The following is a 23,238-nucleotide window of genomic DNA, read 5'->3' as shown; positions in this document are numbered from 1 at the left end:
AAACATGCCATCCAGAGCAAACAAAGCTGGAAAGAGCAGGGGGGGGGGGCAAGAGAAAAACACAGTGGTCCTGAAAACGGTCAGCGATACCAAGAAAAGCAAGCGTTGTGTTCCCACAGTGAGCTGGCCAGCCTCACACCTCCACTAGTAAACCATCTGGGTAAATAAGCTGGTCTCAGTCTTTCCTTGTCCCTCGGATGATCACACCAGTCACACCAACAGCATCCAAACGCATCTCACACGCACGCACGCACGCACGCACGCACTCGTTATGTGGCAATGAGCTCAGATCAGGAAGAGAGTGGAGGCATGTTTTAGACAGAGGCAGCGAGGAGCAGACACAAGCATGAGTAAGAGAGTGAGTGAAAAGCTTCAGAGACTGTGTGAAAGTCTGATATCATGAGGGGAAAAAACGGAAAAAAAAAAAGGATAGAGACGCCTGGTAAAATAAGACAATGGCTCAAGAGAGACAGTTCAGGCGAACAGCTGTGTGTGTGTGTGTGTGTGTGTGTGTGTGTGTGTGTGTGTGTGTGTGTGTGTGTGTGTGTGTGTGTGTGTGTGTGTGTGTGTGTTGACCCTCCCAAGCACACGGCTGTCGGATGACATCATAAGGCATAAATATGACTGCAGGCTACAAAAAAGCCACTCCTGGCATTTCACCAAATTCAACTTTACAGCACAACCCCCCCAAGACTGTGTGTGTGTGTGCGTGTGTGTGTGTGTGTGCGTGTGTGTGTGTGTGTGCGTGTGTGTGTGTGTGTGTGTGTGTCCGTCCCTCCTCCAGCTCTCACGTATAGATAAATAAATGACTGCAGAGCAACACATCTCCTTCTGCATGCCTAATTATTTCTTGCTCAGAGATTTGAGGAGGGGAACCCCCTCAGAGCGAGGCCGCTCCGAAAGAGAGCGGCTGAACTCAAACTGAGAACCATGCGAGTGCAGTTTGTTCCCACACTCATGACAGAGATATTTACATTTTTGATTTCTGGCATTATGCCCTTTTTAACTTCGGGTCAAAAACTAAGAAGCATGAGGCGACACTGAGATCGGAGATATATCAAAAAGTTACCCCACGATGGGATTGCTATCAAGGATTCGGATCGATAAAATGCCACTGCTTTGGTTTTACAAGTTTGATGAAAGATTACTTGTTCTGCACTTGAAATAATGTCTGACTGATATTTGATTTCCGTATTTCCGGTAGAAGAAAACAAAGTTGAGGAGGCGTGTTCCAGAATTGATCGACAATTCCAGTTTCGCTGTTCAATCCGGTGTGAGAAGTCGGCGCTGCAGCTATGCAGCTGCATTTACAGGATGAGTCAATAGACCAGAGGTGTCAAACATAAGGCCCGGAGGCCAAATCTGGCCAAACCATCAAGCAAATGGTAAAGAATTCAACGAAAACATTGATTTATTTTAAACAAATGTATGAGGAGTTTGTAAAAACGTGTATAATGCAACAGCTATAGGAGAAGTTTTTTTTGGGACATTTCACTGCATTATACACAAGAAGGTTCCATTAAAATTAATTTTAAGTTGCGATTACAGTCAATTTCAGTATCAATTTTTTAGTTTTCTGGAAATATAGACATTTTCATCATGTATCCTGTGCGCCACAACAAAGGAAAACTTTAAAGGTTAAATTTAAACTTTATTATAGCACTATTTTACCGGCTCGACCCACTCACGATGAAATTTTGTGTGGGCTCTGAACTAAAACGTGTTTGACACTCCCACTTCATCTATTTTAGAGATGTGAAAATACCGTTACACATTTCTGTCAATTTTTCACACAAATCAAAAGATACCAGAACAGATCAGAGACAGTGGCAGGATGACAATTAATCCAATGTGTGGGGTCTTTAAAAGGTGGACGAATTGCTTGTTGTTTCATCTTAAACAAATAATGAACCTGGAATTCACTTACAAACTGCACAAGTGCAAAGTCAACAGTTTTTAGCAAGATTTTATCTCTTCAGCAGTGCGTTTTATAAACCAAAAATTACAATCTAAGAAGTGAATTTGCCTCAGCACACACATTTTCCTCTGAAACCATTCATTCCTATGTTGTAAGCGCTGGCTGTTTGCAAAGTTGAGCATTTCTGAGTATAATTTGCATGTTTTCCTGCGACTGAAAAAACTCTGAAAATGTTTTGTATGTGGGTCAGTGTTTTTGTCTCTGTGTTTTAAAGGACTGAACTGTCCAAGGTGTATACTGCCTTCACTCATGGCGAGGATCAACTTCAGCTACAAGTTGTTTAAAACAGAATATAAGATGGACGGGTGGACCTGGCTAAGTGAAAACTAAACTGAAAAAGAGTGTACAACAGAGTTTGAAGATAGTTTTGCTTTTTAGATTAAAAACATACCAATGCTATTGTCTGTGTGTACCCAAGATGAAAATGCAAAGGCGGGGGAGGAAAACACTCACTAAATCATTCACTACACGAGAGGCGTGGTATTACAGTCACACTGAAGAGTAAACACAGTGTTTCTGTTTTCTTCTTCCTTGTAACCAGTGACACATGCAGTGAAATGTGTGTGTGCGGTGTGTGTCTGGTTTACAACCCAGGGTGTTGGAACAAAGAGGGTTGAGTCAACAGGATATGATAGGAAGTTCAGACAGTAAGGGATGAAAAGACACACTTCTGGGAAGACTTTCCCCCACGCAGTCATCTATCTATGCATTCAAAAAGGCCCAGCTACAGCAAACTGAGATGTAGACACGTACGAATAAACTCAGACGGCATAAAATAATAAAATATATCCTAATTAAGCCCTGAGACTGGTCACCACAGAGCCTGTGAATGTGTGAATGTACAAGTTTATATTACTTTGGAAGGACCTGACAAAACGTGTGTGTGTGTGTGCGTGGGTGTGTGTGTGTGTTGGGAAATTTTCATTTCAAGTTGAGAATCAAGGCAAATAGCATTTATAGCTGAGGTAGAGTGAGTTTGCAGGAAGTGAATGTGACAAAATGAAAACTCCAGTGCACACGCTTTGTGTTGTAATACATTTTTTTCCCCCTCATGTATCATCCAACTATGTATCGTGACACAAGATCAGGTGCTGTGCAAAAGCACTGAGATAAAAGCAGAGGAGTCACATGACAATCCGACCAATCGCAGCCTTTACACCATAATGCATGCAGAGAAAAAATATTAACCGAGCTTATCATTTTTATGTCAACACCTTCTTCATATTGCATCATTCTACATGATCACACCCTTGAAAGCACAGCGACAACACCAACCAGAAAACATCACCTTAATATCGAAGCCCGTTTTGGTGTGAACATTGGAGAGTTACAATGTCAGGAATGCTGCTGACTTTTAAAGTTTGTAATGCCTCTGAGAGGCCTAATGCTGGGGTAAAATAACCTATTGTGAACTGTCACTGCGATGTTTATACAGCTCCCACTCCTCTATTTCAGTGCACTCTCCTCCTCCTCCTGAGGAATTTATCTTCTTTTGATCTTCTACACATCAGTGCTGGATGGCTGATAGACATGCACATGTGAGAGCTGCCCCAAGCGGAAAAGGGTAAACAGTGGTCCAGCTACAGGGGAGTGAAGAAAACAACGTTTTAAGTTGTCTGTAGGGTTAAAAAAAAAAAAAGAAGAAGAATGAATTGAAGAAAAACTTCATGTTTTTACATTGTAAGTTTAAACTATACTAAACACACTCTGAGAAGCGGAAAAGGAGACGAAAGCGCGAGGACAAAAAGCAAAGTGTCTGTTGATCAGTTTTGACCTCCATTATAAATGTTAAGTATATTTTTGTATTGCATGCAGTCCATTTGGCTCAGCACTTTTCATGCATCCCTGCTTTAGTGCTTGGATAATAGGACTTCTTTCCTCCATTGAACTATCTTCTACTGTGGTCGTTGGAGGGTCACACTTTGAACATTTTTTGAAGAGACACGAGTCGTTCTTTCACCTTAGCTGATGCCAATCTCTGCTACACAACTCTGGTTTCCTCAGGTATCTCGTGCTAAAAAACTTCCACAAAGGCTCCCAGAACGGTTGTATAGTTACACCTCGTATACGCAACAATCTTTCAAGTGAAAACGCATCATTACTCTGTTTTAGTTTCAGAAAACTTTTGCATTTACACTGCAAAGTTTTGAAATGTATGTCAGTTTACACAGAGACGGCAGAAACCCTGAAAACAATGTCGTTTTCATGTTGGGCCACTAGTTGGCGCTGTTTGTTTTGTAATGAAACCACATGCATATGCGCAGAGAACAACACAGAATAAGCATGAACAATGGCGAGTACGCAAATATTTGTACATATGGGCGACCGTGTTGGATTACGATAATGGTGACTGTCAACTATCAAACTACCAAATTAAAGTCCATCTTCTCGCACAGCTGCAGAAAAAACTATTCACTATGGCCGTGGTGCGCATGCACGGCAGCAGAAACGTTGAGTCTTCCCCCGTTAACACGGAGAAAGATTTGGAGTTGTGCTTTCCTGGCTTCCATGGAGTCGTAGCTTTCTCAAAAAGTTAGTTTTCTTCAGTTTCCATGGAGACGGAGCCAAAGCATGTAAAAAAGTTCCACCTTGGGAACTGTTTTCAAAAAGTAGATTTTTCATGTGAAAATGTTGTGGTGTAAATAGGGCCCTAATAAAATGACCAGAAAACACGAATAGCTGAACACCATCAGGCAATGTAAAGTTACCGGTGAACGTGAAGTCTCTGCCTTGTGGGAAAACCTGCAAAAGTATCCCTGCCCAGCCCCAGAAGCGAACCTGGGTTTCTTTAAGTCAGGCAACAGTGCAAACCACTTTCCAATATGCCTCCCTGTTGTATACCCAAATATTTATTCCAACGTGAGCTGTAATAAACAAGCGGATTAAATTCTGCCATCAGAATTCCCTCTGACAGAGTCACACTTTTATACCGAATACTGCATTGTTTACTGTGCTTTCTTTTTGATTGTAGAAAAAGTAAAACGCACTTACTTTTTGGTTTACTTTAAAATAAAAAAAGAAACCAAACAAGCAGGATTTGTGTATGTTACATCATTCTTTGCTTAAGCACACAAATACAGTCGACCTATTATCATCTCAAAACCGTGGCTGTTTGGGAGGCGAGCTTGTTACTGGAATAAGATCACAACGGCAGAGTTAGACGCCCACATTAACACACCGTACACGCATTGGCTGTTTGTGAGTTAACGGGCAGACACACACACAAACACATACACACAGGCATGCACGCAGCACAAAGGAAGCAAACCCTCCAGGTGCTTTTGATTATAAAACACCCTCCAGCACATGACAAGGTTTTATCAGCAACAAAAGACGTCGCAATTTGGTATCCTTGTCATTTGCAATCCTCTTTTATTTTCCACATTTCAAATGTTCAAAGTTCACATCCTCTCTCCCCCGTGTTAACACAACTTCCTCAATAAACAACAAGCGGTTTTTATCTGCGTCTACTTTCACACTGTATTAGTGAATGGAGGCAGGAGCGTCTCTTGTGTCCCTGGGCTATCACGCTGCGATAAGGGAACCGCTAAGTACTGGATGTCTTTATGTGCAGTCTGCACATGTGGATTATTTACAAGCTTTGGGGTTTCCTGCTGCTAAAGCCAGCTCTGGGTGTCTTACAAATCCCAGCTCAGAGCATTGCCACACAGTCAAGTCTGCTCTCTGTCGAATCCCTCGCTGCACCTTCTCCCTCCACTAGCAAAACCAGACATATTTCACATAGATCTCTCTCTGGTCGCTCTTTACGCAACTTTACTGACCCGACGGAACAATCAGAAGGAAGTAGAGGAACATTAAATCTAAAGAAGTCTCAGCAATCAGTCCTCTTGCTTTAAGTGTGACAGGTTTATACAAGACATCCCTTTTACATTAGTACCAGGAACCTTTTCTTTTTCTTTTGGGGGGGGGGTTATCAAAGAAAAATATCAATACCACAACTTCTATAACCTCGAGGAAACCGTGAGAATAGGAGGACTAGAGGTCTGTGTCCTGTATTCAGAGGTTCCAATCCCACTGCTTCTAGCAAGTTTAGATTGACTATGAAGTATATGAAGTAATCTCTTAAGGGAGAAGTTTGTGAGACTGGGTGTGTCTGTCAATGTTTGGCTTAACCAGGGGGCGTCAAACATGAGGCCCGGGGGCCAAAACTGGCACGCAAGAGGCTCCAATCCGGCCCTCCAAACCACTAAGGAAATTGTACAAATTTCAAAAAACCATTGATTTCTGAAAACAAATTTCTTAAGGGAAGTGGACACAACGCCACACTGAGATCTGAGCGGCGATATCGGTGATTCTGCAATGAAAGCTATAGCTCCCTCATTGCTATCAAACTGGCCTCACAGCCATGCTGTCAGGGGAAGTTTGTAAAAACATGAATAATGCAACAGTAATAGGAGTTTTTGGGACATTTCACCGCATTTTGCACAAGAAGGTTTCATTAAAATTAGCTGTATGTCGAGATCGGAGTCATTTTCATGTAGTAATTGTTTGGTTTTGTGAAAATATAGACCTTTTTATCATGTTTACTCTGCAAGACAACAAAGCACACTTGAGATGAAATTGGGCTGTGTGTGGCCCCTGAACTGAAATGTGTATGACACTCCTGGCTTAAGCGTACTGTTTTGGTAAATCAGAAATCAGAGAGGGTATTCACAGCCTTACTTAGAGGCTGTTTGGGGAAGTCTCCAAAGAAAATACAGGTTGGAAACTACTGTCCTATATGACACAAGTGGAAAAAGAAAATGGGAATATTCACAAGATATCTTCATTGGGAGTCAGGTGGCTGGAAAAGTCAGGCTGGTTGTTCAGGCTGTTCAAGAGTAAGAACTCTGTCATATATAATATAATACACACACACACACACACGCAGCTCCTTCTGCGATGGCTGGGGAAGACCTTGAACGTGCAATGGTTCCAAGCAGATTGTTCTTAATTGCTAGAAGATGTGCGAGCAGGTGGAACCGGATCCCTGCGGCCACAGCTCAGAAGAGAGGGAGGAACGAGGTGTGTGTGTGTGTGTGTGTGTGTGTGTGTGTGTGTGTGTGTGTGTGTGTGTGTGTGTGTGTGTGTGCGTGCGTGCGTGTGTGTGTGTGTGTGTGTGTGTGCGTGTGTGTGTGCGTGTGTGTGTGTGTGTGTGTGTGTGTGTGTGTGTGTGTGTGTGTACTCAACGGCCATGTTTCACCGGGCTTTATCAGGTGGGAGAGGGAGAGTGTGGCAGGAAGAGTGCAAGCAACAACACGACTAATAGGTTAGTTCTTAATGTAGTCCCGTTCAGACGGCAGCGGGCCCTGGTGGTCTGCTCCGTCGCCTCTGCGGGGGGCTTCGGCTCCAGCGGCCTAAATGTCAAGGTTACGCGCTTGACTTTCCGACTGATCATGCATCTCAACTCACCTGACATTTATCACTTCTGTTTCAAAGACAAGATCCCCTCTGCTCCCCGGCGGTGAGCCGGACGAGGGGACCGATTCTTCTCTCACCAGCTTTTGCGTGCAGGCGGTCAGGTTTAAGTAACCTTCTTCAACGGGCTCCCCGAGAAGTTATCCAATCATTTCAGAAAATACAAGGACTATTGTAGGCAGTGGTAATGAATTCGGTAAAGCAGGGGGTATAACGGATTCTATATCCACTATATATAACTGATATCTATCAAGCTGGAGGGGTATTGACTATGCAAACACAGAGTAATGGAATTCACTTGGAATACTTGTCAAATTAATTGAAAAGCATATAATTTTTTATTTTTTAGGCAGGGGGTGATTTTTAAACATGTAAGCGGATAAGCAGCGATGATCATGTCTATTTATATTAATTGCATTTTTTTTCCTCCCCCCCTTTTCTTTTTTCCTCGGTAATACAGACGTTTATCTGCAATGCAAAGCAGGGAAAGTCTGGTTTCCCAGTAAGTATATAATTAATGCCATTTCCAAAAAAGCCACTCCACATGGAAAACAGGCCGCCGATGCTCAAACCTTGACGCATTACGGGGCTCTCTCGCAACAAAACACTCTCCAGTCTGTGTTTAGATTTCCAAACTAATTCATGTAGAATACATAAATAAATCAATGTTTTATACCCACTTCAAACCATTAGATTCCCCTTCCTTCGCTGCACTTTTCAACTAATCTATTAATATTTATGACAACACTAAACATTTCAGATATCCACGTTTAAACAATAAGGCAGTGCGTGCACTTACATAAGACAAAAATCTGACTTTAATAATAAAAATTAAATAAAACTCTGGCTTGTTTGTACAAACACACCTCCCCTCGACCTCACTCTATCCATAACAGGTAATGCAGCGTCCTGACAAAAAAAAAAAAATGACTGTAAGAAAAACAAGAAGAGAGCAAAGTTATTAAGTGTGAGTGAAGATGGAAGGAGGGGGGCTGCACAGCAGGACTGATGATGGAGAGAGTGAAGAGAAGAGGAGGGTGTTGGGGGAAAGACAGATGGAGGAATAAGAGTGTAAAAGAAGAAAAGAGGAGGTGGAGGTTGCAAGAGGTGCTGAGGGGAGGGTAAACAAGTGCCCTGACCAGGCGGTTCGGGGCACTCGGAGCCTGGTACTGAGGGGTCACCCCCACCTCCCCCGCGCCCTCCCCTCTCCTCCCGTCCACCGCCACCCCTCCCCTTCCCCCAACCCGGAGAGGTCAGCTCAGCTATGCAGGCCTGACAGCTTCCGTTTGCTGTGTGCTCGGCGTTTGTTTGGATTCCCCAGCCTTGCTTAGCCAGCAGCTTAAAAACAGATGGCTAAAGAAGGCCTTTATTCAGAGTGGTCTGGATAAGAAAGACAGAGAGAGGGAAAAAAAAAAAGAAAAAAGATCACACCAAGGAAAGTACACAAGCTGCAGACAAAACACACAGACGCACAGCGGGCATGGACGCACGCATGCAAATGACATGGATTGTCAGAGTTGCGCATGCTGCAAAGGAGAGAAAAGCAAACAGTTATTGCGTCGCCCACGGGAACAAAGACACAATGAGGAAACATATGCGGCAACACAAAAACTGAGCACATATGCATGCGCGCTGTGTTGTCCGATTACGCTAAACAACTTCGGTAGCAGGTCTCTGTGAAAGCGCTTTCCGTCCCCCGCCATTATTAAAGGAATACTGCCTTTATTGCAGCTTTAGTGTGGTGTAAACTCATAAACACCCTCCCAGAGTACAAGAGGAACTGTCAACTAAATATTGTTTCTCTCGCGAGTCGCTCTTCCACCTCAATTACGCCTTTCAACTTCGCAGGCTCAGTGTGATAAAGTGGCAGTAAAAATCATTCACATTAATACACCATTGTGCATCTGCTGCTAAAGGTAATTAAAGAAGTAAATGACTCATAAGAATAGACGTATTAGCCGCAAAATGAAAGGCAACTGGGCTGCCTCATGAAAATATGTACCATTAAGATACTGCATTTTCATATTGAGGTAATCAGCTCCACTAGCCTGATGCTGATTTAATCCACTCCAGTGGAAAGTCTATCAGCGCACAGCCGCGTGTCACTGTCTCTCTTATGTCTGCCAGCCAAGAGCCAGGCATTCTGCCTCACCATCCACTGTGAATGGCTCCGCTAAAGGAGGGAGGTCACACACAGGCGCATCAGTCGGAGGAGGGTGTCGTTAGGAGGCAGATGTGGGGTGGGGGGGGGGGGGGTGGGGGGGGGGGGGGGGGGGGGTGGGTGGGGGGACGATAAAAAAGGCAGCTAAAAAGAGTAAAGAGGAAAGAAAAAAGCAGCGTCGGTCTGGGAACAATGCGGCGGGCCGATCTCAGCAGCTCCTCTCACCCTGACCTTAGCTTTTTGTTCTGAGCATATGATGCCTCGGGATGCCCACCGCTGAATACGCCGATAATATCCGTCAAGTTGATAAAGTGAAGAGGAGAGGAGCGGAGGCATGCCAACTGTGCCGGGTGCTTAGACGGACTGCAAGAAAACACGCGCTCCTCCCGATTGCATCTTTGTTGGAAGTGTTGCATCACTTTGTAGCAGGGAGTGTTGTGCTTGGGAAAATGGGTGCTTCCAAAAGCCCAGCGTGAGAGCTAGAATACTGTGAGCGGATTTTATCATGCGTGAATGATATTGTTTAGAATGGGAAGAACGATCTGCCCCGGTCTCATAGACGGGAGGACTCAACATTATTGATACGCCCGAGACTTCCGGGATACAACCGGTAAAACCCCTTAAATCTTCAAATTTAGTTGGGGTGAATATAGATGAATGTATTCTTGCAGCTGGAAGAGCGGAGGAGTGATCAGATGGCTGCGGCGTGGAGCGTCACTAAGCTTGCAGTCTCAAATATTGCCCCATCTTTGGCCTCCACACCACGGGGCATGCTGATTAACGTAGATCCAAAAGTAACTCATCTTGATGAATAATTCTGCTAATCAGCAAAGGAGACAACAAGCGTAACGCTGCCCCGAGCTGGTTTCCACTGTTCCCTTGAAGAACGGATTGGAAATGACATCTGCCAAAAGAGCAGATGAGCTTCCTGTTGATTTTATTAATAAGAGTGAAACTTCAATACGGGCTTATGAGGTAAACAAGCTCACCGTATCGTTGCCTAAACAACCGTTACTGTGAGCATTTCTGTCTTTTCCCAGTGATGCTCACCGCCTTGAACTGTCCTGACCTGAGACCCAACACATCATGAGCTGCTGGGGGAGTATTCCCAGTGTGTGTGTGTGTGTGTGTGTGTGTGTGTGTGTGTGTGTGTGTGTGTGTGTGCGTGTGTGTGTGTGTGTGTTGAACGAGAGTCCCTTCGAAGGAGAGGATTTTCTATAAATCACAGGCCGGCCCAATTGGCTATGGATTGAGTTGCAGCGGGGAGAGACAGCTCCCTGGGAATAGCAGTGTCTCTGTTGAAGTCATTCCAAGATGGGTAATATGATCCTATGCCGCCAGGAATAAAGGAAGGGAAGAGAAAAGCAGGCAAAGAAAAGAAGGGAAAAAATCAGATTGCCCCGGCCATAAAGAGGAGTAATCTCCAGCAGTGTCCAGACACATCACCCGTCACACTGGCCTGTAATGTATTACTGTCTCACAGGCAGATGATATGACACATGGTGGGCCTCAGATTTTTTTCTCCAAGAATTATTAACCTTCATTGACTTGGTGAGAAGATGTGGCGGGTGAAAGGTGAGGACAAAGTCTCTCACCTTTCTGAATTTGGTGAGGTTGATGGTGTGTCCCTGAGCCAGTGTAGAGGGGCATTTGTATCTCCGGAAGGCAGGTATAGTTACAAAACATATTAAATATCTAAGGCAAAGGGGCTTTTCTGGGCATGAGTTGTAATGAATGCAAATCAGGGCAATGTAATTTTGTGCCCCCCCCCCCCCGAAACAATTATCGGTTAATAAAAAAAAAAAAGAAATTTCAATAAAAAGATGAGATTAAGACCCAGTATATGAAGCTACTTTAAATAGAAATATTAGGTTTCCTATATGATAACCACCCTCCCTTGTAAACAATGGTACTCAAAATGTCTTCTTAGTCTGGTTACAGTGAATTGAGACGAAGTGAAAACCACTTCAAAGTTGCAGAGTCACAGTTTATTTTTTACGTCCTGTCCATTGGTTGACACCAGGTGGGTCAAACACATTTTAGTTCAGGGGCCACATACAACCCAATCTCATCTCAAGTGGGCCGGGCTGGTACAATAGTGTCATAATAAATTATAATAAATTGATAATTAGTTTATATATATATAATAAGTTTTTCTTTGTTGTGGCACAGAGTATACGTGATGAAAATTTTAAGACCTAAGAATTACAACTAAAAAATGACAAAAATTTCAAAATAAAGCCAATTCCTCTCCCAAAGCTGTTGCATTATGCATGTTTTTACTAACTCACTTTGACAACATGGCTTTGAGCAATGAGAACGGTAGCTTTCATGCAGTTATCTTAGTGTTGTCCCTGCTTCAAACAATTGAAACAAAATGTAAATTTTAACCTTCACAATTTTCTCGGTGTTTGGAGCCTCTTGTGGGCCAGTTTTGGGCCACGGACCTTATGCTTGACATCCCTGGTTTAGATGGAACAAGGGCAATTATACTTTGCAATCAAAATTAAATAGAAACGGACATACAATTTGCATCCAGAACTCCAATATGTTGTTGTGGTGAAGGTCCTGGGAAAATTGGTCGTCTGCTCGAGAGGATTACACTTGCATGGTTGGTGTGTAAACACCATAATGGACTTCAATGGAATGGGTAAGCAGGGATGAAAAACGTTAGTGGGACAGCAACAAACAACATCTTGACTTGGGGTTCATTGGTTACTGCTTGTTACCAATGGTTTAACATCCATGTAGATGGTGTGTGATGTGGGGAAGTGCTTCACGACCACAACAGTCTCTCAATGTCACACAACCACCAAAGTTGTTTAAAGACAATTGAAGAATTCCACATCCTCCACTTGCATAGTTATCTGATACGGTCTGTTACGTCCTCAATTGAAAGTCTACCTCGTCAGTTTGAGGTTTAGTCTAAGCTGACTGCTGCATGTAAATGCCACAGAAACAGCTGCTTTACATTACAAGCACCAAAAATGCCACACACCACAATAAATATCAAAATACACTTAGTGTTTAGCAGTCCCGGTGTAATCAGGGACAAAGGCGCACACATTGTTTATCCAAGAAAATACTTGATGCTACGGGACAACCTGAACCTGCAGCCTGTTAAAAGCCTGCATGATGCATGAAATGCCAGCGACGGATCTGCACTAAATCTGCGGCCAGTCATTTTTCTCCAAAGTAAACTAGCTGATTAATGAGCCTGACAATCACACGTCAATGGCGAGGCCCAGTGGAGAGCAGTATCCCGTCCCCATCTGTGACAAAACAGTCGACAACTGTTCAGGACCGAGCGTTTCGATGAGGAAATGAGTGCCATAAAGTTTAAGAAGGAGCAGGGAATTGGCGAACATTTGGTGCCATTTCAAGGGACTGCTGGCACGGCCACCAACACTGCTAATAACCAATTTATTGACAAATTCATGGCTTGAGTTCCTTGTAGAGTAAAGGCACCAATGGATCCCAGGTTGTTGAAATATATCTACCACAAAAACGCCATCAAGTGCAATGAAACTTGTCTTTTTAAGATCTGATAGACCACACATATTGGCCAGGGGAGGAGCATCAGTCCAGAACAGTTCACAATTCTGATTTACAAATCCCATTTCCATTGAGCCCCTTAGTCTCGAGTGTTTATGGACTAACAGGTCATTTCATTGCTTTCGGTGTAAGCACTTTTCTGAACCACCTCCAGCTTAATTAACATGCAGAGTGCACGGTGGTGACAGAATTGGTCGCCCTCAATCTGCCCGAGCCACCTTCAGCTTTAGGCGCTGAGACCTGCAGGCTGCAGGCTCCAATAAATGTCGCAGGAGAAGATGATCACAACTCAAATTAAGTTACGTGCTAAGCTCGAAGGGCTTACATAAACATGTGATGGAAATATTAAACAACGACAAACTGGAGTGGGAGGAGGGCAGAAAAATGGGGGAAAAAAATAAAAAATAGTTTGATGCAAACGCAACACCATTTGAATTAGTGCAATTGGGTGAATAATTTTCCCAGATGTTGGATTTTCATTGATGACTGAACATTTCGTACATGCAATAAATCACCGTCCTCCCGTTTTTCTGGAGAGGAGCTACTTAGCGGTGGCTGGCAATGAAGAAGAGGTGGAAGTAAAATGCAGGAGGCAGAAGTAGCCCAAACAACAAGCACTGCAGGAACCAAGGGCATGTGGGCGATAGAGCTGGTGAGGCGCTGGGCGGGGGGATGACAGACTGCTGTTCGACTCCATTAGCTGCTATGTGAGAGGGGTGCATCTAGCAGCACACGACCTGTGAAGAATCTTAGATCTCACTCTATCTTGAAATGGGGGCTGCCGCATTAATTCTAGGAAACTGTAATCTCTCAAGCAAATCAAATTACTCTCATTAAGCGCAAGAAGAAAACTGCCTCTGTAATAAGTATGTATAAAAAGTATTTATTACCAATAATCACCTCTTTAATATGAGCGAGCTTACAATGGCTTTATTTTTGCTGATTAGGTTTAAAAAATGGGGGAAACAAGGAAGGGCACAAGCCCACGTCCGGCACGTACAAACACACACACAGCGTTCAGGCGCGCACGCGACTCCAAACACACACACACGCACGCACTAATACACAGCTCATGGAGTTTATGAGAGCGGTTGATACAGTGATTAAAGGGGAGGGTAGAGGGATACAGTGCTCGAGGGCCTTGGAGAGGACATGCCTCACCTAGTCATAAAAACACACCTCTGTCTTTAAGTCGGCACCAGAATCGCTCTCTGCCGGGTTCACGCGGAGGTGAATCGCTCAAGAATTTACATGCAAAGTAGCACATGTCATCACCCCGGAGAGCACACTCGCACACGGAGCGCGCCGCGCTGGAACTTGGCATGCGCTCGATGACCGCCGTGGATTTTTGCGAGGGGGTGCGAGGCCTTGCTGGCCTGACCCCGGGGCCGGCGCCCTCACAACACAACAAAAAGCTCAAGTACACACAGCTGCTACAAACATATGATGCTGCCTTTTTTTTCTTTATATATATATATATATTTGCATAATTTGTGCATATGCGAGCCGGCGTGTTTGAGCATATCCGTTTGTGAATGTAATGCATGTATGATTTTGAAGAGTAAATAAACATTTGTGTGGGCACTCTGGTGGGAGGTAAAGGCTTTGCTCTCCTTCCAGGACGTGACATCATGCCACAAAGTTTCATCTGCCAAGTGTAATTGCCCTGCTGGTAAATGGAAGAGATGCAACTTTTTCCTTCCCGTTTCTAGCATTGGAGTCGACAGCCACATAACCAATTAATTACATCTAAAGGAAGAGGACAGTTAACAAAAACACATCAAATTGGGTAATAATATGAAGAAACAAGAAAAAAAAAGAAACAATTTGTCTTTACAAAATCAATTAGGATTGAGGGTCAGTGGGTCATTCATTTACTGGTTCAGCATAATTACCTGTTTTCTTCCCCTCATTTACTTCTTTATTCATCTGGGACACTGATGTCCCTGCAAAGCAAAAGAACACACACTTTTCGCTCTTTTTTTCTCTCGTGATTATTCAAATTAAACAGCGACTCCTGAGAGAAAACGTCTGTCAAACGATGGCGCAGCTAATGTGCCCTAAAAACAAAAACTCCCCCCCCCCCCCCCCCGCCCGCCCGCCCCATCCCCGGAAGCTCAACGCAGGGGGAATTCTTATTAGATGTCAACCTACATACTGTCAATTTCACTCAGGCCAATCAGTTGGTAAATAAATATATAAATAAGTAAACATTAGAAGTTGTGGAGTGAGAAATAGAACATACGGCACCTCTTGTCTGATGTGAGCTTGGCAAGAGGACAGGTTGGAGCAGTACTGATGCCCTGTGGCTACAAATCACTGCTGGCGCTACTCTGACTGTCGATCAAGGAGGCCACATCCACTCCTGTCTGTCCCGTCTGCTATGATTCACAGCCAGGAGGAGGAGAAGGAGGAGGAGAAGACGTTCTTTCTTTCTTTTCAGCAAAGCTGTAAAGTTATTTATAAGCTGCGTGTCGCTCCTTTAATAGACATTGGGGCATTTATCATGTTTAACACATAAAAGTAGACTCGGCTGTCCAGCCTGAGCAATATCACATTAACACTTTGTAAACATCCACCGAAGAAGATAATTATTTTGAGTGTGTGAGTCTTTTTATTTTCTTCCTTCCCTCCTAAACATCTGGAAAGAAATATGGGCCGAGCGCCGGCTCTCTGACTCCGACTCAGGAGGTTAAAATAGACGGCACACGTGCAAATAAAGAGGTGGCTGCATTTCTTAGGTTGTTTTTTTTTTCCCCAGTTGTGGCAAAGTCAGCGAGAAAGCTGTGGCTCCCCCACATCGCACCTGCCAGGAAGTGATCCTTCTCTCCGCAGCCAGAGAGGCTGCTGGGATATGCCGGGACATGCAGCCGTAGCATTTAGCTCCACGCGTTTACGAACAGGGTGCAGGGAGGCACAGGGACGGTTTATTTTACCCTCTCTCCCTTCTTTCCTTTGAGCAATGCGAGCCGTGTAAAACTTGGATTCACCCGCGGACTGGATCCAAAGCAAACATCCAAAAAAAGCAACCCATTTGTCAGACTTCAGTTTTGTGCTTCTTGCTGTGTTTCTCTGCTCTCTCGGTTGTGTTACAGAAGGGAAGAGGCCTCAGGAGTGGAGCAGAGCACAGGAGATTGTGATAATTGACCAAGATGCTTCTCCCACTGAGCCCCCTGTCCCCTCACCTCCAAATCCCAGTGGCCCCGTTTTCAATTTAACACAGGACTTGACCAGATTTCACTCATTGCAGGGCCGAGGCGCATCTTTGACACTTTTACATTAGAAGCACAGCTTTCTGCTGATTAAAAAAAAAACGCCCCGCGCCTCTCCCTTTCCTCCAGCTGCAACGCCGAGAGGTAATGTGAAATGGGTGTCCATTTCCTGTCCCCCTCCTTTCGCTCCAAATCAACCACAAATAACTCACAGCCTCCTGTGCCTATCTTGATTTCACTCCCGGAGATAAGGACACCATTTATTGTTTTCATTGAGCTCGAGTGCTAAGACAGAGAGCACCAAATTACTCTCGGACCGAGATAAATACGCCACAAATGGCTAATTCAATCCATCTCAGAGGCTGGTGATGTTTTGAAGAGAGACGAATATCAAAAGATTGCAGAGTGAAACCGGAATCTGGTGGTGTGATATCGGCGGGAAGCCTCATCATATTTAGAATGAAAACTAAATGTAACTCGAGTAAGAATCAGGGAGGCAATGTGTTTATGTGTTCAATATGAAATGCTGCTGTATGCGCATCCTTGAAACCTGTGATACGAAGGAGGTTATTAAAAATGTGGAGTATCTATCCACCTGTGAAGACTGCAGGTCATCTTTGGGGAGGGACATGGCTTCTTTATCCTTATAATTTTGAATTTTTCACAAGAAAGCATGACATAAAACAAACGAGTGGAGGATATGACTTAGATTAATATGATTAAAACAGACTTTTATATGACGATTCACAATGAATTTCAACTGCATCTCAGAACAGATTTTTTACTTGCACAATATATTGCAAATTTATTGTTATTGCAACGTCAACATATACAACAAGATACATCTCACAAAAGAATGACTGGACTGTGGTAAGTTATGTTTCCATGCTCTGTGCACTCTTGCTCTGAAAATCTAAAAAGAGAGAATTTATCTCTATAAATCTGTGAATTATCATAATTAACAATATTTCACAAAACTAACCGTTATTTGACTGACAGCCCAGTGGAAAAATTAAGGACAAAACAAAAAGAACAAAGCAAACAAACTGCTCTGCTTCTGAACAATAATAGTAATAACAAAAGAAATTGTATGAGTGTGTTCATCTCAAATCATATCGCTTTAGCCACTTAACATTATCGTATGTTTAGCAAATATACTACAACCTGAAACAAAATATAATCTTTTATTCGAAACATATTCAGATATGTTTGGATATCCGGCATATAGATTTCTACTTGGTGTGAATTGACGGGGATCTGCGTTAACTACGGATGCATCAATACTACTTTTTTACGCACCAGTACTAACTTTTAGCTACTTGCCGATACCGAGTACCGATATTAGTACTTATTAAATGCCATGAAGCCTAATTTATACTCAATATGAAAACAAAGACTATGCGTTGCTGCAAACTACCACTGCACAGCCTTTTCCATCGACTTAACACAAACCTATCACAGCCTTGAAGGCTCCAGTATTCTACTGCGTCTGCAGTATGCATCGCGCAATGCATATTATAGACTGTAGACCGAGCTTGTTGTTAATGAGTCTATCAGTCATACTTTAATCATGTGTAGCATCTCTGGCGTGTGAGCCCCAAAACTCTTTAACATGTAGCGCAGCTGGGAGTAAAAACCTCATTGATCCACTGAGCAGTGAAACTAATGAGTGACATCGGGCTAACTCTAAAGTGTTACTGATGATTAAATTACTGGTGTTGTGGACATCGTGGACATCGCTTGTCCTCTCTCTTGTATTCCTGCTGCTGACGTTGCTGATGGATGACATCACGTAATACTCACCGGGTCATATTGGAGATATTTCACGAGTACATGCAGGTCGTGCAGTGTGAGACCTGATACCCAATACGGGTGTCCTTGCATCTCTAGCGATAACATCACTGTCTTTATGGGCAAAGCCAGAGAATGAAATGAGTATCCAATTGTTAAAATGCAATGTCTCATTCACTTTATTACTACATCTAACTTCTGCTAATGCTACCTGGCTAAGAATAGATTGTTGATGACTGGAGTTGAAGAATACTGACCGAGTGCTTCATTATTCTAAAGTCATGAAACCAGTCATGATGTATGTATGACAGTCTGGACCCGGCATAGAGCTGGAAGTGAACGCCTCCACGGAAACGGAGCATCCTTCCGACCAGTAGTGGTGGGATGGTGGTGAGGGGGCCAAGGAGAGGAGAGGAGAGTATTTACTGATGTGGTTATCTTGTTCTGTGACAGGCAGGATCACTCAATCAGTCGTGCGATGGCTGAGCCCAGGCGCGCACATTGCTGCACTTCTGGGGAGGAGGAGGCGTCATCCAAGCCAAATCTGATCAACAGACGCACTTCTCCCGTGCCACGGCTATCTGAGATGATGATGATATTATGTGCAAGTGAACAAAGCGATAGAGACAGCGCCAGGGAGAAACAGGAGAGATGCACAAGGAGACAGTGGGAGCTGAAGGTGGAAACCTCCTCAGTGGCACTGCTACTTAAAGGAACAGCAACACGTGCATTCTCTAAACCACAGATCTTATTTACTTTCTTTAACTACTGAAAACAGGTACCAAAAGCATGATTCCACAAGTTTTTATCTAGTCTGTTAATGAACTACAGGTGTTTTGAGTCAGCACATTGGTATACTGTTATAATGGGGCCGAATTTGCCGTTTTATTGTTGCTTTAAGAAAGGGGTGTCAAACAGTCAAACATAACATCACATCAGGAGGATTTTTACTCCGGGCCGTGCTACTTGCTACATGCTCAAGTATTTTGAGGCTCACACCTCAGCAATGCTACATGCTAAACATAATCATAGCATGACTGATCAGCTCGACTTTTAATTGAGTGTGAGTGTGGCGGCAAACAGAGAGCTCATTCCCTCTATCTACAACCCACAGTACACATAGGGTAGTGTGTCGCGTCTATCTACAAACTGCTATCCGTGCTAGTTGTAAGTTAGTACTCGTACTTGTCCTTTAAAAATGTTGTATTGGTGCAGCCCTATCAGATATTGTTCATGATGGCGTCAGGAGGAGGAGTCGGTTGAGGATCAGGTCATCAGCTTTCGCTAAATGTGAGTTGAGGAGACTGATGTGCAGCTAGTCAAGTAAAAGACAAGTAAAAATCAACCTTCATTCAACAACTGAAGAATTCTTTAAACTCCATTTAACGTCTAAAGAAACAAAAACAAAGGGGGCTACGTATAAATAACTACCTAATATTTGATGGATCTTAAAAATTTATTTATTGTAAAAGAGAACATTTTCAGCATATTAAGTCCTACAAAATCTACATATTCCAGATTCCTTTAAACCAGCGTGGATGCTCAGTGGGAGACTGATAATGGACGCGCTCTGAAACCAGCAAAGACACGTGCGATGTGCTCGGGGCCACTCCACGCCGGGTGGAAGATAGAGCCCAAAGTGTCTCCAACATGCCGATTTATTTTAATAAAAACCTTGTGCCTCACAACACTCTTTACCAGATCAAAGAGCTCGGGCATTTATATGTTGGAGATAGTCTCGCATTAATTATCAAAACCTTGGATTAAAAAATAAAAACTTGTCCATCCGGTAGTTACCAATTAAAAACACAATACTGGCAGTGCAGATGACATTTCTAATGATACCTGCTAAAAATTACCGACATGTACATGTCATTAACAGGTTAAAGAAATTTGCATTTAGCAGAGAGGAAAATAAATATAGTGTTGAGTGTGCAGATAAGAGCTCAGTAATTAGGAGTAGGCATTGCAGTGGTGGAAAACATTTGAAGAATAAACCTGGAATAGTTTGCTTCTTTCTCTGTTGCCCTACAGATATTTTACATTATTCAATCCAAAATACCATCTTTCTGATTCTAACTTTTCTTTTGCATGTTAATGTTTAATAAGAGCCCTCGGCTATCTATGGGCACAATTATTAGATATCCGCAGAGAGAAATTGAAAAATTAATCATACTCTCAATTTTGTACTTCTCTGATCCATTGGAAATGGCTCTAAGAGCTTCTCCCCTGTCACCGGCTCCATCTAAACACAATCAGCCTGCTACCAGAGATGGCTGCTTGGGCTACAAAGACAATTGCATCAATACGGTAATTAACTGGTTATTTATGTGTTGGCACTTGTCCTGATGCGCCACAACCCTGATAAGCATGTTGCAACTGGTGATGATTACAGAAACATTTCTTCTTGGCCGGCTACATTAATACCGAGGGTGCGTTTAATTAACAACAAAATACTATGGAACAAAGCACGGTGGATATGCATCAAACATTACTCTGTGTCAGATATCTCTCTCTATTGGCCAAGAGCACACACTGCTTGATGACACATTAAACCAGCAATACAGTCTGAATGACTGCTTGTGATATTTTTTTTTCCCTCGTACAAATTGCCAGGTGTCTTGTGCAATTATATGTCCATACAAGTCAATTATCCCAGTGTGGTTCCTGTGCTGCTCAGTCTCTGTCAAGACGGTATGCAATCTATGCTAATATCAGAAAATATGCAGATGTGAGTTAAGACTCCAGAACGATTTACACACGTGTATTATTTAACCTGTTATGATACTTGTCTCTAAGGCCCTGTTTACACGACAACGTTTCACGTGACGACACCTAATCCACAAAAAAAAAGGAGTGCGTTTACACTGCAGCAGCGGACACAGAAACAATTATGTAGTTAGTATGCCGGCCCACTGGAGGGCGCTGTTGCTTGATTTTTTAATTAAACTACATAGATGTGTGAAGAGAACAATACACTGTAAACGCGAAGAAAATGGAGAGCACCCGACATCCGCATGGACTGATGATGCATCGGATGACATCAGGGGTGAATCTCAACTATTAAACTACTGATCTGGACGATAAAACTAGAATATGGACCGCGGGTCGTACTACTACGCAACCGCCATGTTTGTTTATAACTGGATGAGCAGGAGGGAGGGGGAGAGATATGTGCATGCGCAGTAACAGGCTCAGTCGCCTCCATCAGTCTCTGCTGGAGGGAATAGCGACCGTGAAAGAATCTTTCCACCTTAGGAGCCGGATTAAAAACTTTGCGGATACAGTGCATCCGCAAACTGGTGCCGCGTAAACGGACCCCCCAAAAGTGAAGAAAGTTTTGCGGATACACTCGAATTCGTTGTCGTGTAAACGGGGCCTAAAGCTAATCTAGCCCATAAAGGTGATAAAAACTTCAATACAGACTTAAGTAAAAGCATGAGTTTAATGTTTAGTACTTGCACTGAAAGTTGTAAAAACGTTTGTTTGTTTGGTGTAATACATATAATGTTGTGAGCAGCATGACAACATGAGTGTTACTCAACATGCTGAGAGCGTTTCACGCCAAGTCAAATCAGGCATCATTTACATGGCAACAGCAATGTTTTCAAATGGTTTGTTACCATTAAGGGTTTGGTTGAATTAGCATCTTGTCCAACTGGGCAAAAGCAGGCAAATCAAAGCTATGTTGCAGAAATACATCTGCCTTATAGTTAAGAGATTAAATGTGTTTTGGACTAAAACCCAAATTCTCCAAACATGATTGATAAGCTGTTTTCCGGAGTGAATTGAGTAACGGTGTCAAATCATGGACAGGCGCTAACGGTCATGTTTAGGTTCTTTTTTGTCCTCTTTCTCTCCTGTTTCACTTCTCATGGACAACAAAATGAATCATCCGTGTTTTCATTGATGGATCTTCTGCCTCTCAGTACATTCCGGCTGGACTCCCCCAGTTTACCCGGCTACGCTTCAGCCCAGACTTCTTCCTCCTCCTCCTCCATCCCACCCACAGACCTCCGAAGAGAGCCCCCCCGTACTCCTCAAACAAGTCTTTCTTTAACATCTGCCCAGAAGCAGCACCGCTTGTCTTTTGTCCACTCACTGTCTCCTAAGGCATGTCATCCAGCTCTAATCAAGCAGAAAATGGTCATAAATATTTCTTTCTGCTAGATTTCACATTCACATTTCACGCAGGGACATGATATTTTCTCCCCCCCTCGTACCTCCGGGGAGTACCTAATGCAAAAAACAGTTACTTATATTCAAGGCTCATGTTCCTTCAGTCAAATGCAGAATATATTCCCCCGTTTGTGTGGAAAAAAACAAGAGAAAACGGGCGCTCGGGGGGGTGGTGGAGGGGGAAGACATAAAGGACTGTCTTATTTTCTGTGCCATTTACTGGCTAGCACTTTCACAGCCATCCCATTACATCATGTCAACGATTGTAAACAAGCAAATAACAACAGAGTATCAGAGAGCGCGGCAAGGGACTGGCACACACTGTCCTGGAGGTCTCTCAGTCACCGACCGGGGAGGGGAAAAACATTTGTTTTTATTGTCCATTTAAATAATACATATAAATATATCTTTTTGTACAGAGAGAAGGGTTGCATGAGGATTTATGTGAACCATTGTCTGTGGCCGGGCTAAGTATTTATGGCACACGTCATTCACAGGACGCCGAGGTGCCATCACTGTTATTTATGATGAGACAGCCCATCATGGCATATCATTCTCTAAATGGTATACAGCTATTCACCAGTGAATACGGACCTCTGCCATTTTTCTCTCAAATAGAGGCCATGTCAGTGCCGAGCGTGCAGGGGAGCTGTTATTAATCACTGATACATGCTTTGATGGGTGAAGACATGTCAAACAATCAAATTTACTCCAACACACCTATATGTGGCGTGGCTGTCCGTGCATATTTACTTCAATGAAGGCTCATTTGATCATCAGAATTGGCAGTTTATCATATTCCGCCGCAGCAGGCAAAAAACAGAGCCGTCAACTTCTCGTCTGCATCGAAAAAACAGGGAACGCACGCGGTGAGGTGGTGCTATGAAACAACAGCTACATGATGTTATTTATACTGTGTAGTTCCCCAGCAACATATTCTCAGG

General features: G+C 43.4%; 1 protein-coding gene across 3 annotated transcripts in view; it reads right to left on the bottom strand.

Annotated features, from left to right (window-relative positions):
* Positions 1 to 23,238, bottom strand: part of foxp1b (forkhead box P1b) — a gene marked incomplete at its 3' end in the record, with an annotated part of 204,831 nt that overhangs the window by 57,306 nt on the left and 124,287 nt on the right. The gene's annotated exons all lie outside the window — the stretch shown is intronic.

This window comes from Lipophrys pholis (genome assembly GCF_963383615.2).
Source record: "Lipophrys pholis genome assembly, chromosome: 4".
NCBI classification, from domain to species: Eukaryota; Metazoa; Chordata; class Actinopteri; order Blenniiformes; family Blenniidae; genus Lipophrys; species Lipophrys pholis.
Note: the sequence above shows the minus strand (reverse complement) of the source record. Positions and strands in the feature narration are given on the sequence as shown.